Raw genomic sequence first — 16,053 nt, forward strand, 5'->3', positions numbered from 1 at the left:
TTCATTCTTCATCGTTCATTCTTCATTGACCATTAATCCTTGTTCATTCTTCATTGATCATTGTTCCTTGTTCATTCTTCATCGTTCATTCTTCATTGATCATTGATCCTTGTTCATTCTTCATCGTTCATTCTTCATTGATCATTGATCCTTGTTCATTCTTCATCGTTCATTCGTCATTGATCATTGATCCTTGTTCATTCTTCATCGTTCATTCGTCATTGACCATTACTCCTTGTTCATTCTTCATCGTTCATTCTTCATTGATCATTGATCCTTGTTCATTCTTCATCGTTCATTCGTCATTGATCATTGATCCTTATTCATTCTTCATCGTTCATTTTTCATTTATCATTGATCCTTCTTCATTCTTCATCGTTCATTCTTCATTGATCATTGATCCTTGTTCATTCTTCATCGTTCATTCGTCATTGACCATTAATCCTTGTTCATTCTTCATCGTTCATTCTTCATTGATCATTGATCCTTGTTCATTCTTCATCGTTCATTCGTCATTGACCATTAATCCTTGTTCATTCTTCATCGTTCATTCATCATTGACCATTAATCCTTGTTCATTCTTCATCGTTCATTCTTCATTGATCATTGATCCTTGTTCATTCTTCATCGTTCATTCGTCATTGACCATTAATCCTTGTTCATTCTTCATCGTCCATTCTTCATTGATCATTGATCCTTGTTCATTCTTCATCGTTCATTCGTCATTGACCATTAATCCTTGTTCATTCTTCATCGTTCATTCTTCATTGATCATTGATCCTTGTTCATTCTTCATCGTTCATTCGTCATTGACCATTAATCCTTGTTCATTCTTCATCGTTCATTCTTCATTGATCATTGAACCTTGTTCATTCTTCATCGTTCATTCTTCTTTGATCATTGATCCTTGTTCATTCTTCATTGATCATTGATCCTTGTTCATTCTTCATCGTTCATTCGTCATTGATCATTGATCCTTGTTCATTCTTCATCGTTCATTCGTAATTGATCATTGATCCTTGTTCATTCTTCATCGTTCATTCATCATTGACCATTAATCCTTGTTCATTCTTCATTGTTCATTCTTCATTGATCATTGATCCTTGTTCATTCTTCATCGTTCATTCGTCATTGACCATTAATCCTTGTTCATTCTTCATCGTTCATTCTTCATTGATCATTGATCCTTGTTCATTCTTCATCGTTCATTCTTCTTTGATCATTGATCCTTGTTCATTCTTCATCGTTCATTCGTCATTGACCATTACTCCTTGTTCATTCTTCATCGTTCATTCTTCATTGATCATTGATCCTTGTTCATTCTTCATCGTTCATTCGTCATTGATCATTGATCCTTGTTCATTCTTCATCGTTCATTCTTCATTGATCATTGATCCTTGTTCATTCTTCATCGTTCATTCGTCATTGATCATTGATCCTTGTTCATTCTTCATCGTTCTGTCGTCATTGACCATTACTCCTTGTTCATTCTTCATCGTTCATTCTTCATTGATCATTGATCCTTGTTCATTCTTCATCGTTCATTCTTCTTTGATCATTGATCCTTGTTCATTCTTCATTGATCATTGATCCTTGTTCATTCTTCATCGTTCATTCTTCATTGACCATTGATCCTTGTTCATTCTTCATCGTTCATTCTTCATTGACCATTAATCCTTGTTCATTCTTCATTGATCATTGTTCCTTGTTCATTCTTCATCGCTCATTCTTCATTGATCATTGATCCTTGTTCATTCTTCATCGTTCATTCTTCTTTGATCATTGATCCTTGTTCATTCTTCATTGATCATTGATCCTTGTTCATTCTTCATCGTTCATTCGTCATTGACCATTACTCCTTGTTCATTCTTCATCGTTCATTCTTCATTGATCATTGATCCTTGTTCATTCTTCATCGTTCATTCGTCATTGATCATTGATCCTTATTCATTCTTCATCGTTCATTTTTCATTTATCATTGATCCTTGTTCATTCTTCATCGTTCATTCTTCATTGATCATTGATCCTTGTTCATTCTTCATCGTTCATTCGTCATTGACCATTAATCCTTGTTCATTCTTCATCGTTCATTCTTCATTGATCATTGATCCTTGTTCATTCTTCATCGTTCATTCGTCATTGATCATTGATCCTTGTTCATTCTTCATCGTTCATTCTTCATTGATCATTGATCCTTGTTCATTCTTCATCGTTCATTCGTCATTGATCATTGATCCTTGTTCATTCTTCATCGTTCATTCGTCATTGACCATTACTCCTTGTTCATTCTTCATCGTTCATTCTTCATTGATCATTGATCCTTGTTCATTCTTCATCGTTCATTCTTCTTTGATCATTGATCCTTGTTCATTCTTCATTGATCATTGATCCTTGTTCATTCTTCATCGTTCATTCGTCATTGACCATTGATCCTTGTTCATTCTTCATCGTTCATTCTTCATTGACCATTAATCCTTGTTCATTCTTCATCGATCATTCTTCATTGATCATTGTTCCTTGTTCATTCTTCATCGTTCATTCTTCATTGATCATTGATCCTTGTTCATTCTTCATCGTTCATTCTTCATTGATCATTGATCCTTGTTCATTCTTCATCGTTCATTCGTCATTGATCATTGATCCTTATTCATTCTTCATCGTTCATTTTTCATTTATCATTGATCCTTGTTCATTCTTCATCGTTCATTCTTCATTGATCATTGATCCTTGTTCATTCTTCATCGTTCATTCGTCATTGACCATTAATCCTTGTTCATTCTTCATCGTTCATTCTTCATTAATCATTGAACCTTGTTCATTCTTCATCGTTCATTCTTCATTGACCATTGATCCTTGTTCATTCTTCATCGTTCATTCTTCATTGACCATTAATCCTTGTTCATTCTTCATTGATCATTGTTCCTTGTTCATTCTTCATCGTTCATTCTTCATTGATCATTGATCCTTGTTCATTCTTCATCGTTCATTCTTCATTGATCATTGATCCTTGTTCATTCTTCATCGTTCATTCGTCATTTATCATTGATCCTTGTTCATTCTTCATCGTTCATTCGTCATTGACCATTACTCCTTGTTCATTCTTCATCGTTCATTCTTCATTGATCATTGATCCTTGTTCATTCTTCATCGTTCATTCGTCATTGATCATTGATCCTTATTCATTCTTCATCGTTCATTTTTCATTTATCGTTGATCCTTGTTCATTCTTCATCGTTCATTCTTCATTGATCATTGATCCTTGTTCATTCTTCATCGTTCATTCGTCATTGACCATTAATCCTTGTTCATTCTTCATCGTTCATTCTTCATTGATCATTGATCCTTGTTCATTCTTCATCGTTCATTCGTCATTGACCATTAATCCTTGTTCATTCTTCATCGTTCATTCTTCATTGATCATTGAACCTTGTTCATTCTTCATCGTTCATTCTTCTTTGATCATTGATCCTTGTTCATTCTTCAATGATCATTGATCCTTGTTCATTCTTCATCGTTCATTCGTCATTGATCATAGATCCTTGTTCATTCTTCATCGTTCATTCGTCATTGACCATTAATCCTTGTTCATTCTTCATCGTTCATTCGTCAATGATCATTGATCCTTGTTCATTCTTCATCGTTCATTCGTAATTGATCATTGATCCTTGTTCATTCTTCATCGTTCATTCATCATTGACCATTAATCCTTGTTCATTCTTCATCGTTCATTCTTCATTGATCATTGATCCTTGTTCATTCTTCATCGTTCATTCGTCATTGACCATTAATCCTTGTTCATTCTTCATCGTTCATTCTTCATTGATCATTGATCCTTGTTCATTCTTCATCGTTCATTCTTCTTTGATCATTGATCCTTGTTCATTCTTCAATGATCATTGATCCTTGTTCATTCTTCATCGTTCATTCGTCATTGATCATAGATCCTTGTTCATTCTTCATCGTTCATTCGTCATTGACCATTAATCCTTGTTCATTCTTCATCGTTCATTCTTCATTGATCAGTGATCCTTGTTCATTCTTCATCGTTCATTCGTCATTGATCATTGATCCTTGTTCATTCTTCATCGTTCATTCGTCATTGACCATTACTCCTTGTTCATTCTTCATCGTTCATTCTTCATTGATCATTGATCCTTGTTCATTCTTCATCGTTCATTCTTCTTTGATCATTGATCCTTGTTCATTCTTCATTGATCATTGATCCTTGTTCATTCTTCATCGTTCATTCGTCATTGACCATTGATCCTTGTTCATTCTTCATCGTTCATTCTTCATTGACCATTAATCCTTGTTCATTCTTCATTGATCATTGTTCCTTGTTCATTCTTCATCGTTCATTCTTCATTGATCATTGATCCTTGTTCATTCTTCATCGTTCATTCTTCATTGATCATTGATCCTTGTTCATTCTTCATCGTTCATTCGTCATTGATCATTGATCCTTGTTCATTCTTCATCGTTCATTCGTCATTGATCATTGATCCTTGTTCATTCTTCATCGTTCATTTGTCAATGACCATTAATCCTTGTTCATTCTTCATCGTTCATTCTTCATAGATCCTTGTTCATTCTTCATCGTTCATTCGTCATTGACCATTAATCCTTGTTCATTGATCCTTGTTCATTCTTCATTGATCATTGATCCTTGTTCATTCTTCATCGTTCATTCGTCATTGATCATTGATCCTTGTTCATTCTTCATCGTTCATTCGTCATTGACCATTACTCCTTGTTCATTCTTCATCGTTCATTCTTCATTGATCATTGATCCTTGTTCATTCTTCATCGTTCATTCGTCATTGACCATTACTCCTTGTTCATTCTTCATCGTTCATTCTTCATTGATCATTGATCCTTGTTCATTCTTCATCGTTCATTCGTCATTGATCATTGATCCTTATTCATTCTTCATCGTTCATTTTTCATTTATCGTTGATCCTTGTTCATTCTTCATCGTTCATTCTTCATTGATCATTGATCCTTGTTCATTCTTCATCGTTCATTCGTCATTGACCATTAATCCTTGTTCATTCTTCATCGTTCATTCTTCATTGATCATTGATCCTTGTTCATTCTTCATCGTTCATTCGTCATTGACCATTAATCCTTGTTCATTCTTCATCGTTCATTCTTCATTGATCATTGAACCTTGTTCATTCTTCATCGTTCATTCTTCTTTGATCATTGATCCTTGTTCATTCTTCAATGATCATTGATCCTTGTTCATTCTTCATCGTTCATTCGTCATTGATCATAGATCCTTGTTCATTCTTCATCGTTCATTCGTCATTGACCATTAATCCTTGTTCATTCTTCATCGTTCATTCGTCAATGATCATTGATCCTTGTTCATTCTTCATCGTTCATTCGTAATTGATCATTGATCCTTGTTCATTCTTCATCGTTCATTCATCATTGACCATTAATCCTTGTTCATTCTTCATCGTTCATTCTTCATTGATCATTGATCCTTGTTCATTCTTCATCGTTCATTCGTCATTGACCATTAATCCTTGTTCATTCTTCATCGTTCATTCTTCATTGATCATTGATCCTTGTTCATTCTTCATCGTTCATTCTTCTTTGATCATTGATCCTTGTTCATTCTTCAATGATCATTGATCCTTGTTCATTCTTCATCGTTCATTCGTCATTGATCATAGATCCTTGTTCATTCTTCATCGTTCATTCGTCATTGACCATTAATCCTTGTTCATTCTTCATCGTTCATTCTTCATTGATCAGTGATCCTTGTTCATTCTTCATCGTTCATTCGTCATTGATCATTGATCCTTGTTCATTCTTCATCGTTCATTCGTCATTGACCATTACTCCTTGTTCATTCTTCATCGTTCATTCTTCATTGATCATTGATCCTTGTTCATTCTTCATCGTTCATTCTTCTTTGATCATTGATCCTTGTTCATTCTTCATTGATCATTGATCCTTGTTCATTCTTCATCGTTCATTCGTCATTGACCATTGATCCTTGTTCATTCTTCATCGTTCATTCTTCATTGACCATTAATCCTTGTTCATTCTTCATTGATCATTGTTCCTTGTTCATTCTTCATCGTTCATTCTTCATTGATCATTGATCCTTGTTCATTCTTCATCGTTCATTCTTCATTGATCATTGATCCTTGTTCATTCTTCATCGTTCATTCGTCATTGATCATTGATCCTTGTTCATTCTTCATCGTTCATTCGTCATTGATCATTGATCCTTGTTCATTCTTCATCGTTCATTTGTCAATGACCATTAATCCTTGTTCATTCTTCATCGTTCATTCTTCATAGATCCTTGTTCATTCTTCATCGTTCATTCGTCATTGACCATTAATCCTTGTTCATTGATCCTTGTTCATTCTTCATTGATCATTGATCCTTGTTCATTCTTCATCGTTCATTCGTCATTGATCATTGATCCTTGTTCATTCTTCATCGTTCATTCGTCATTGACCATTACTCCTTGTTCATTCTTCATCGTTCATTCTTCATTGATCATTGATCCTTGTTCATTCTTCATCGTTCATTCGTCATTGACCATTACTCCTTGTTCATTCTTCATCGTTCATTCGTCATTGATCATTGATCCTTGTTCATTCTTCATTGATCATTGATCCTTGTTCATTCTTCATCGTTCATTCGTCATTGACCATTGATCCTTGTTCATTCTTCATCGTTCATTCTTCATTGACCATTAATCCTTGTTCATTCTTCATCGATCATTCTTCATTGATCATTGTTCCTTGTTCATTCTTCATCGTTCATTCTTCATTGATCATTGATCCTTGTTCATTCTTCATCGTTCATTCTTCATTGATCATTGATCCTTGTTCATTCTTCATCGTTCATTCGTCATTGATCATTGATCCTTATTCATTCTTCATCGTTCATTTTTCATTTATCATTGATCCTTGTTCATTCTTCATCGTTCATTCTTCATTGATCATTGATCCTTGTTCATTCTTCATCGTTCATTCGTCATTGACCATTAATCCTTGTTCATTCTTCATCGTTCATTCTTCATTAATCATTGAACCTTGTTCATTCTTCATCGTTCATTCTTCATTGACCATTGATCCTTGTTCATTCTTCATCGTTCATTCTTCATTGACCATTAATCCTTGTTCATTCTTCATTGATCATTGTTCCTTGTTCATTCTTCATCGTTCATTCTTCATTGATCATTGATCCTTGTTCATTCTTCATCGTTCATTCTTCATTGATCATTGATCCTTGTTCATTCTTCATCGTTCATTCGTCATTGATCATTGATCCTTGTTCATTCTTCATCGTTCATTCGTCATTGACCATTACTCCTTGTTCATTCTTCATCGTTCATTCTTCATTGATCATTGATCCTTGTTCATTCTTCATCGTTCATTCGTCATTGATCATTGATCCTTATTCATTCTTCATCGTTCATTTTTCATTTATCATTGATCCTTGTTCATTCTTCATCGTTCATTCTTCATTGATCATTGATCCTTGTTCATTCTTCATCGTTCATTCGTCATTGACCATTAATCCTTGTTCATTCTTCATCGTTCATTCTTCATTGATCATTGATCCTTGTTCATTCTTCATCGTTCATTCGTCATTGACCATTAATCCTTGTTCATTCTTCATCGTTCATTCATCATTGACCATTAATCCTTGTTCATTCTTCATCGTTCATTCTTCATTGATCATTGATCCTTGTTCATTCTTCATCGTTCATTCGTCATTGACCATTAATCCTTGTTCATTCTTCATCGTTCATTCTTCATTGATCATTGATCCTTGTTCATTCTTCATCGTTCATTCTTCTTTGATCATTGATCCTTGTTCATTCTTCAATGATCATTGATCCTTGTTCATTCTTCATCGTTCATTCGTCATTGATCATAGATCCTTGTTCATTCTTCATCGTTCATTCGTCATTGACCATTAATCCTTGTTCATTCTTCATCGTTCATTCTTCATTGATCAGTGATCCTTGTTCATTCTTCATCGTTCATTCGTCATTGATCATTGATCCTTGTTCATTCTTCATCGTTCATTCGTCATTGACCATTACTCCTTGTTCATTCTTCATCGTTCATTCTTCATTGATCATTGATCCTTGTTCATTCTTCATCGTTCATTCTTCTTTGATCATTGATCCTTGTTCATTCTTCATTGATCATTGATCCTTGTTCATTCTTCATCGTTCATTCTTCATTGACCATTGATCCTTGTTCATTCTTCATTGATCATTGATCCTTGTTCATTCTTCATCGTTCATTCTTCTTTGATCATTGATCCTTGTTCATTCTTCATTGATCATTGATCCTTGTTCATTCTTCATCGTTCATTCTTCATTGATCATTGATCCTTGTTCATTCTTCATCGTTCATTCTTCATTGATCATTGATCCTTGTTTATTCTTCATCGTTCATTCGTCATTGATCATTGATCCTTGTTCATTCTTCATCGTTCATTCGTCATTGACCATTACTCCTTGTTCATTCTTCATCGTTCATTCTTCATTGATCATTGATCCTTGTTCATTCTTCATCGTTCATTCTTCATTGACCATTGATCCTTGTTCATTCTTCATCGTTCATTCTTCATTGACCATTAATCCTTGTTCATTCTTCATCGATCATTCTTCATTGATCATTGTTCCTTGTTCATTCTTCATCGTTCATTCTTCATTGATCATTGATCCTTGTTCATTCTTCATCGTTCATTCTTCATTGATCATTGATCCTTGTTCATTCTTCATCGTTCATTCGTCATTGATCATTGATCCTTGTTCATTCTTCATCGTTCATTCGTCATTGACCATTACTCCTTGTTCATTCTTCATCGTTCATTCTTCATTGATCATTGATCCTTGTTCATTCTTCATCGTTCATTCGTCATTGATCATTGATCCTTATTCATTCTTCATCGTTCATTTTTCATTTATCATTGATCCTTGTTCATCCTTCATCGTTCATTCTTCATTGATCATTGATCCTTGTTCATTCTTCATCGTTCATTCGTCATTGACCATTAATCCTTGTTCATTCTTCATCGTTCATTCTTCATTGATCATTGAACCTTGTTCATTCTTCATCGTTCATTCGTCATTGACCATTAATCCTTGTTCATTCTTCATCGTTCATTCTTCATTGATCATTGAACCTTGTTCATTCTTCATCGTTCATTCTTCTTTGATCATTGATCGTTGTTCATTCTTCATTGATCATTGATCCTTGTTCATTCTTCATCGTTCATTCGTCATTGATCATTGATCCTTGTTCATTCTTCATCGTTCATTCGTCATTGACCATTACTCCTTGTTCATTCTTCATCGTTCATTCTTCATTGATCATTGATCCTTGTTCATTCTTCATCGTTCATTCGTCATTGATCATTGATCCTTATTCATTCTTCATCGTTCATTTTTCATTTATCATTGATCCTTGTTCATTCTTCATCGTTCATTCTTCATTGATCATTGATCCTTGTTCATTCTTCATCGTTCATTCGTCATTGACCATTAATCCTTGTTCATTCTTCATCGTTCATTCTTCATTGATCATTGATCCTTGTTCATTCTTCATCGTTCATTCGTCATTGACCATTAATCCTTGTTCATTCTTCATCGTTCATTCTTCATTGATCATTGAACCTTGTTCATTCTTCATCGTTCATTCTTCTTTGATCATTGATCCTTGTTCATTCTTCATTGATCATTGATCCTTGTTCATTCTTCATCGTTCATTCGTCATTGATCATTGATCCTTGTTCATTCTTCATCGTTCATTCTTCATTGATCATTGATCCTTGTTCATTCTTCATCGTTCATTCGTCATTGATCATTGATCCTTGTTCATTCTTCATCGTTCATTCGTCATTGACCATTACTCCTTGTTCATTCTTCATCGTTCATTCTTCATTGATCATTGATCCTTGTTCATTCTTCATCGTTCATTCTTCTTTGATCATTGATCCTTGTTCATTCTTCATTGATCATTGATCCTTGTTCATTCTTCATCGTTCATTCTTCATTGACCATTGATCCTTGTTCATTCTTCATCGTTCATTCTTCATTGACCATTAATCCTTGTTCATTCTTCATCGATCATTCTTCATTGATCATTGTTCCTTGTTCATTCTTCATCGTTCATTCTTCATTGATCATTGATCCTTGTTCATTCTTCATCGTTCATTCTTCATTGATCATTGATCCTTGTTCATTCTTCATCGTTCATTCGTCATTGATCATTGATCCTTGTTCATTCTTCATCGTTCATTCGTCATTGATCATTGATCCTTATTCATTCTTCATCGTTCATTTTTCATTTATCATTGATCCTTGTTCATTCTTCATCGTCCATTCTTCATTGATCATTGATCCTTGTTCATTCTTCATCGTTCATTCGTCATTGACCATTAATCCTTGTTCATTCTTCATCGTTCATTCTTCATTGATCATTGATCCTTGTTCATTCTTCATCGTTCATTCGTCATTGACCATTAATCCTTGTTCATTCTTCATCGTTCATTCATCATTGACCATTAATCCTTGTTCATTCTTCATCGTTCATTCTTCATTGATCATTGATCCTTGTTCATTCTTCATCGTTCATTCGTCATTGACCATTAATCCTTGTTCATTCTTCATCGTTCATTCTTCATTGATCATTGATCCTTGTTCATTCTTCATCGTTCATTCTTCTTTGATCATTGATCCTTGTTCATTCTTCAATGATCATTGATCCTTGTTCATTCTTCATCGTTCATTCGTCATTGATCATAGATCCTTGTTCATTCTTCATCGTTCATTCGTCATTGACCATTAATCCTTGTTCATTCTTCATCGTTCATTCTTCATTGATCAGTGATCCTTGTTCATTCTTCATCGTTCATTCGTCATTGATCATTGATCCTTGTTCATTCTTCATCGTTCATTCGTCATTGACCATTACTCCTTGTTCATTCTTCATCGTTCATTCTTCATTGATCATTGATCCTTGTTCATTCTTCATCGTTCATTCTTCTTTGATCATTGATCCTTGTTCATTCTTCATTGATCATTGATCCTTGTTCATTCTTCATCGTTCATTCTTCATTGACCATTGATCCTTGTTCATTCTTCATTGATCATTGATCCTTGTTCATTCTTCATCGTTCATTCTTCTTTGATCATTGATCCTTGTTCATTCTTCATTGATCATTGATCCTTGTTCATTCTTCATCGTTCATTCTTCATTGATCATTGATCCTTGTTCATTCTTCATCGTTCATTCTTCATTGATCATTGATCCTTGTTTATTCTTCATCGTTCATTCGTCATTGATCATTGATCCTTGTTCATTCTTCATCGTTCATTCGTCATTGACCATTACTCCTTGTTCATTCTTCATCGTTCATTCTTCATTGATCATTGATCCTTGTTCATTCTTCATCGTTCATTCTTCATTGACCATTGATCCTTGTTCATTCTTCATCGTTCATTCTTCATTGACCATTAATCCTTGTTCATTCTTCATCGATCATTCTTCATTGATCATTGTTCCTTGTTCATTCTTCATCGTTCATTCTTCATTGATCATTGATCCTTGTTCATTCTTCATCGTTCATTCTTCATTGATCATTGATCCTTGTTCATTCTTCATCGTTCATTCGTCATTGATCATTGATCCTTGTTCATTCTTCATCGTTCATTCGTCATTGACCATTACTCCTTGTTCATTCTTCATCGTTCATTCTTCATTGATCATTGATCCTTGTTCATTCTTCATCGTTCATTCGTCATTGATCATTGATCCTTATTCATTCTTCATCGTTCATTTTTCATTTATCATTGATCCTTGTTCATCCTTCATCGTTCATTCTTCATTGATCATTGATCCTTGTTCATTCTTCATCGTTCATTCGTCATTGACCATTAATCCTTGTTCATTCTTCATCGTTCATTCTTCATTGATCATTGAACCTTGTTCATTCTTCATCGTTCATTCGTCATTGACCATTAATCCTTGTTCATTCTTCATCGTTCATTCTTCATTGATCATTGAACCTTGTTCATTCTTCATCGTTCATTCTTCTTTGATCATTGATCCTTGTTCATTCTTCATTGATCATTGATCCTTGTTCATTCTTCATCGTTCATTCGTCATTGATCATTGATCCTTGTTCATTCTTCATCGTTCATTCGTCATTGACCATTACTCCTTGTTCATTCTTCATCGTTCATTCTTCATTGATCATTGATCCTTGTTCATTCTTCATCGTTCATTCGTCATTGATCATTGATCCTTATTCATTCTTCATCGTTCATTTTTCATTTATCATTGATCCTTGTTCATTCTTCATCGTTCATTCTTCATTGATCATTGATCCTTGTTCATTCTTCATCGTTCATTCGTCATTGACCATTAATCCTTGTTCATTCTTCATCGTTCATTCTTCATTGATCATTGATCCTTGTTCATTCTTCATCGTTCATTCGTCATTGACCATTAATCCTTGTTCATTCTTCATCGTTCATTCTTCATTGATCATTGAACCTTGTTCATTCTTCATCGTTCATTCTTCTTTGATCATTGATCCTTGTTCATTCTTCATTGATCATTGATCCTTGTTCATTCTTCATCGTTCATTCGTCATTGATCATTGATCCTTGTTCATTCTTCATCGTTCATTCTTCATTGATCATTGATCCTTGTTCATTCTTCATCGTTCATTCGTCATTGATCATTGATCCTTGTTCATTCTTCATCGTTCATTCGTCATTGACCATTACTCCTTGTTCATTCTTCATCGTTCATTCTTCATTGATCATTGATCCTTGTTCATTCTTCATCGTTCATTCTTCTTTGATCATTGATCCTTGTTCATTCTTCATTGATCATTGATCCTTGTTCATTCTTCATCGTTCATTCTTCATTGACCATTGATCCTTGTTCATTCTTCATCGTTCATTCTTCATTGACCATTAATCCTTGTTCATTCTTCATCGATCATTCTTCATTGATCATTGTTCCTTGTTCATTCTTCATCGTTCATTCTTCATTGATCATTGATCCTTGTTCATTCTTCATCGTTCATTCTTCATTGATCATTGATCCTTGTTCATTCTTCATCGTTCATTCGTCATTGATCATTGATCCTTGTTCATTCTTCATCGTTCATTCGTCATTGATCATTGATCCTTATTCATTCTTCATCGTTCATTTTTCATTTATCATTGATCCTTGTTCATTCTTCATCGTCCATTCTTCATTGATCATTGATCCTTGTTCATTCTTCATCGTTCATTCGTCATTGACCATTAATCCTTGTTCATTCTTCATCGTTCATTCTTCATTGATCATTGATCCTTGTTCATTCTTCATCGTTCATTCGTCATTGACCATTAATCCTTGTTCATTCTTCATCGTTCATTCTTCATTGATCATTGAACCTTGTTCATTCTTCATCGTTCATTCTTCTTTGATCATTGATCCTTGTTCATTCTTCATTGATCATTGATCCTTGTTCATTCTTCATCGTTCATTCGTCATTGATCATTGATCCTTGTTCATTCTTCATCGTTCATTCGTAATTGATCATTGATCCTTGTTCATTCTTCATCGTTCATTCATCATTGACCATTAATCCTTGTTCATTCTTCATCGTTCATTCTTCATTGATCATTGATCCTTGTTCATTCTTCATCGTTCATTCGTCATTGACCATTAATCCTTGTTCATTCTTCATCGTTCATTCTTCATTGATCATTGATCCTTGTTCATTCTTCATCGTTCATTCTTCTTTGATCATTGATCCTTGTTCATTCTTCATCGTTCATTCGTCATTGATCATTGATCCTTGTTCATTCTTCATCGTTCATTCGTCATTGATCATTGATCCTTGTTCATTCTTCATCGTTCATTCGTCATTGACCATTACTCCTTGTTCATTCTTCATCGTTCATTCTTCATTGATCATTGATCCTTGTTCATTCTTCATCGTTCATTCGTCATTGATCATTGATCCTTATTCATTCTTCATCTGATATAGATTGGTATGCCTCAAAACAAAACCAAGCTATAAGCACACGTAGTTTGCTGTTTTCGTTTAATGAATTTGTTTTTGTGATTTTTTTGTGGTTTTATAACAAGGGAAAAATGAAATGTATGTGCTGATTTTCAAACTGAAAATGGCTTGCCAAAGGTTGTTTCGATACAGATACACCACGAAACAAATCTAAGGGCTCCTAAGAACACATTCAAACTTTAGCCAAAAGAATGAAAAGCATAGGAACTTCAAATTACTTAAACTAATCCAAGTTAAAGTAAATTGCAAATAAGAACAAAGAAAATTGCTCAATTGGAAGTTTGTATTGAAAGTGTTGAATATCATCAGAAACAAGCTAAGCCTTATTTATACTTATAAGGAGATAAGCCAGCAAGAAAAAAAAAATAGCAAAGAATCCACTTGCAACGGCTACAAATCAGCCATACACCCACTTGCAACAGCTACAAATCAGCTATACACCCACTTGCAACAGCTACAAATCAGCTATTATTTGCAATATGTTTGACTAATCTTCAAATGATATTTTGGGGCTGACAAGTAGATAAGATCTTCATGATATATCCCTCACAATCTTCAAGAAATAATGCTGAAAATTTCAGCTGCAAGTAGTGTCTCAACGTCTTAATTTTGCTAAATATATTTTTTTAATCATCCACTTGCTTAACTTTCATATTTATATTCTTCATATTTCCTTGGTTTATTTGCTTGATATTTTCAGCTGCTTGCTTGCGTTTCAATCGCATAATATTCGACCCATGAGCAAAATTAAATACTAAACTCAAATAAAAGAAAAGTACAACTCGACTAACTAAGCATGAGAAATGATTAAGCTTGATCCTAAACCTGGCTTAAATCATTTCGAAGAAAACAAAAGACCCAAATACTCGAAATAAAATAAACGACTTAAATAATAAAACGACCCAAAAAAAAAAAAAAAAAAAAAAAAAGAAGACTTAGTTTATGACTACGAAATTAAAGGATTTCAGTTTTGGACCTTGAATTTTAGCGTCTTCCATTTGATGCATCATTATATTGATCTTGGCTAGCTCAGCAGAACTAGATGTAGGTGATCCTACATCATCCTCCCCTTCTTTGGAAAAGCTTGACCTCAAGCTTGGTAACATGTCCTCCTCATGAAATGTAATCAAATCTGCAACATTGAAAGTAGAAGACACACCATAGCTACTAGGTAGCTCTAGTTTGTAAGCATTGTCATTTACTTTTTCCAAAATTTCGAACGGTCCATCAATTCTAGCACTTAACTTTGATTTCCTTTGTGTGGGAAACCTATCCTTTCTCAAGTAAATCCATACTAAGTCACCTTCTTTGAAAATCACTTCTTTTCTCTTTTGATCCACTCTTTCCTTAACCCTCTCATTCATTTTCTCAATCTTTTCCACAACTTGTTTATGCAACTTTTGGATCTCATTAGCTCTAGACTCGGCATCATGACTAAACTTCAAAGGTGTAGGAAAAGGCGTAAGATCTATAGGGGTTAAAGGATTAAGGCCATAAACTATAAAGAAAGGAGAAAAACCGGTGGTCTTGCTAGGAACTCGATTATAAGCAAATTCAGCATGTGGTAGCAATTGTTCCCATTGTTTAGGATTCTTAGTAATGAGGGCACGCAACAAGGTTCCTAAGGTCCTATTGGTTACTTCGGTTTGTCCATCAGTCTGAGGGTGGCTAGAACTACTAAAGTTAAGCTTGGTTCCCATCTTTTTCCACAAAGTAAGCCAAAAATGACTAAGAAACTTTGAGTCTCTATCACTTACCATACTTCTTGCTATCCCATGTAGTCTTACTATTTCTTTAAAATAAAGATTAGCAATGTTAACAGCATCATGTGTAGTATGACAAGGAATGAAATGGGCCATCTTAGAAAACCTATCAACAACAACCATAATGGAATCCTTATTGTTAGAGGTTCTAGGTAGTCCGGTTATGAAGTCTAAGCTCACATCTTCCCATGGATTTTGTGGTGTA

Source organism: Amaranthus tricolor, chromosome 13, assembly GCF_026212465.1.
Source record: "Amaranthus tricolor cultivar Red isolate AtriRed21 chromosome 13, ASM2621246v1, whole genome shotgun sequence".
NCBI classification, from domain to species: Eukaryota; Viridiplantae; Streptophyta; class Magnoliopsida; order Caryophyllales; family Amaranthaceae; genus Amaranthus; species Amaranthus tricolor.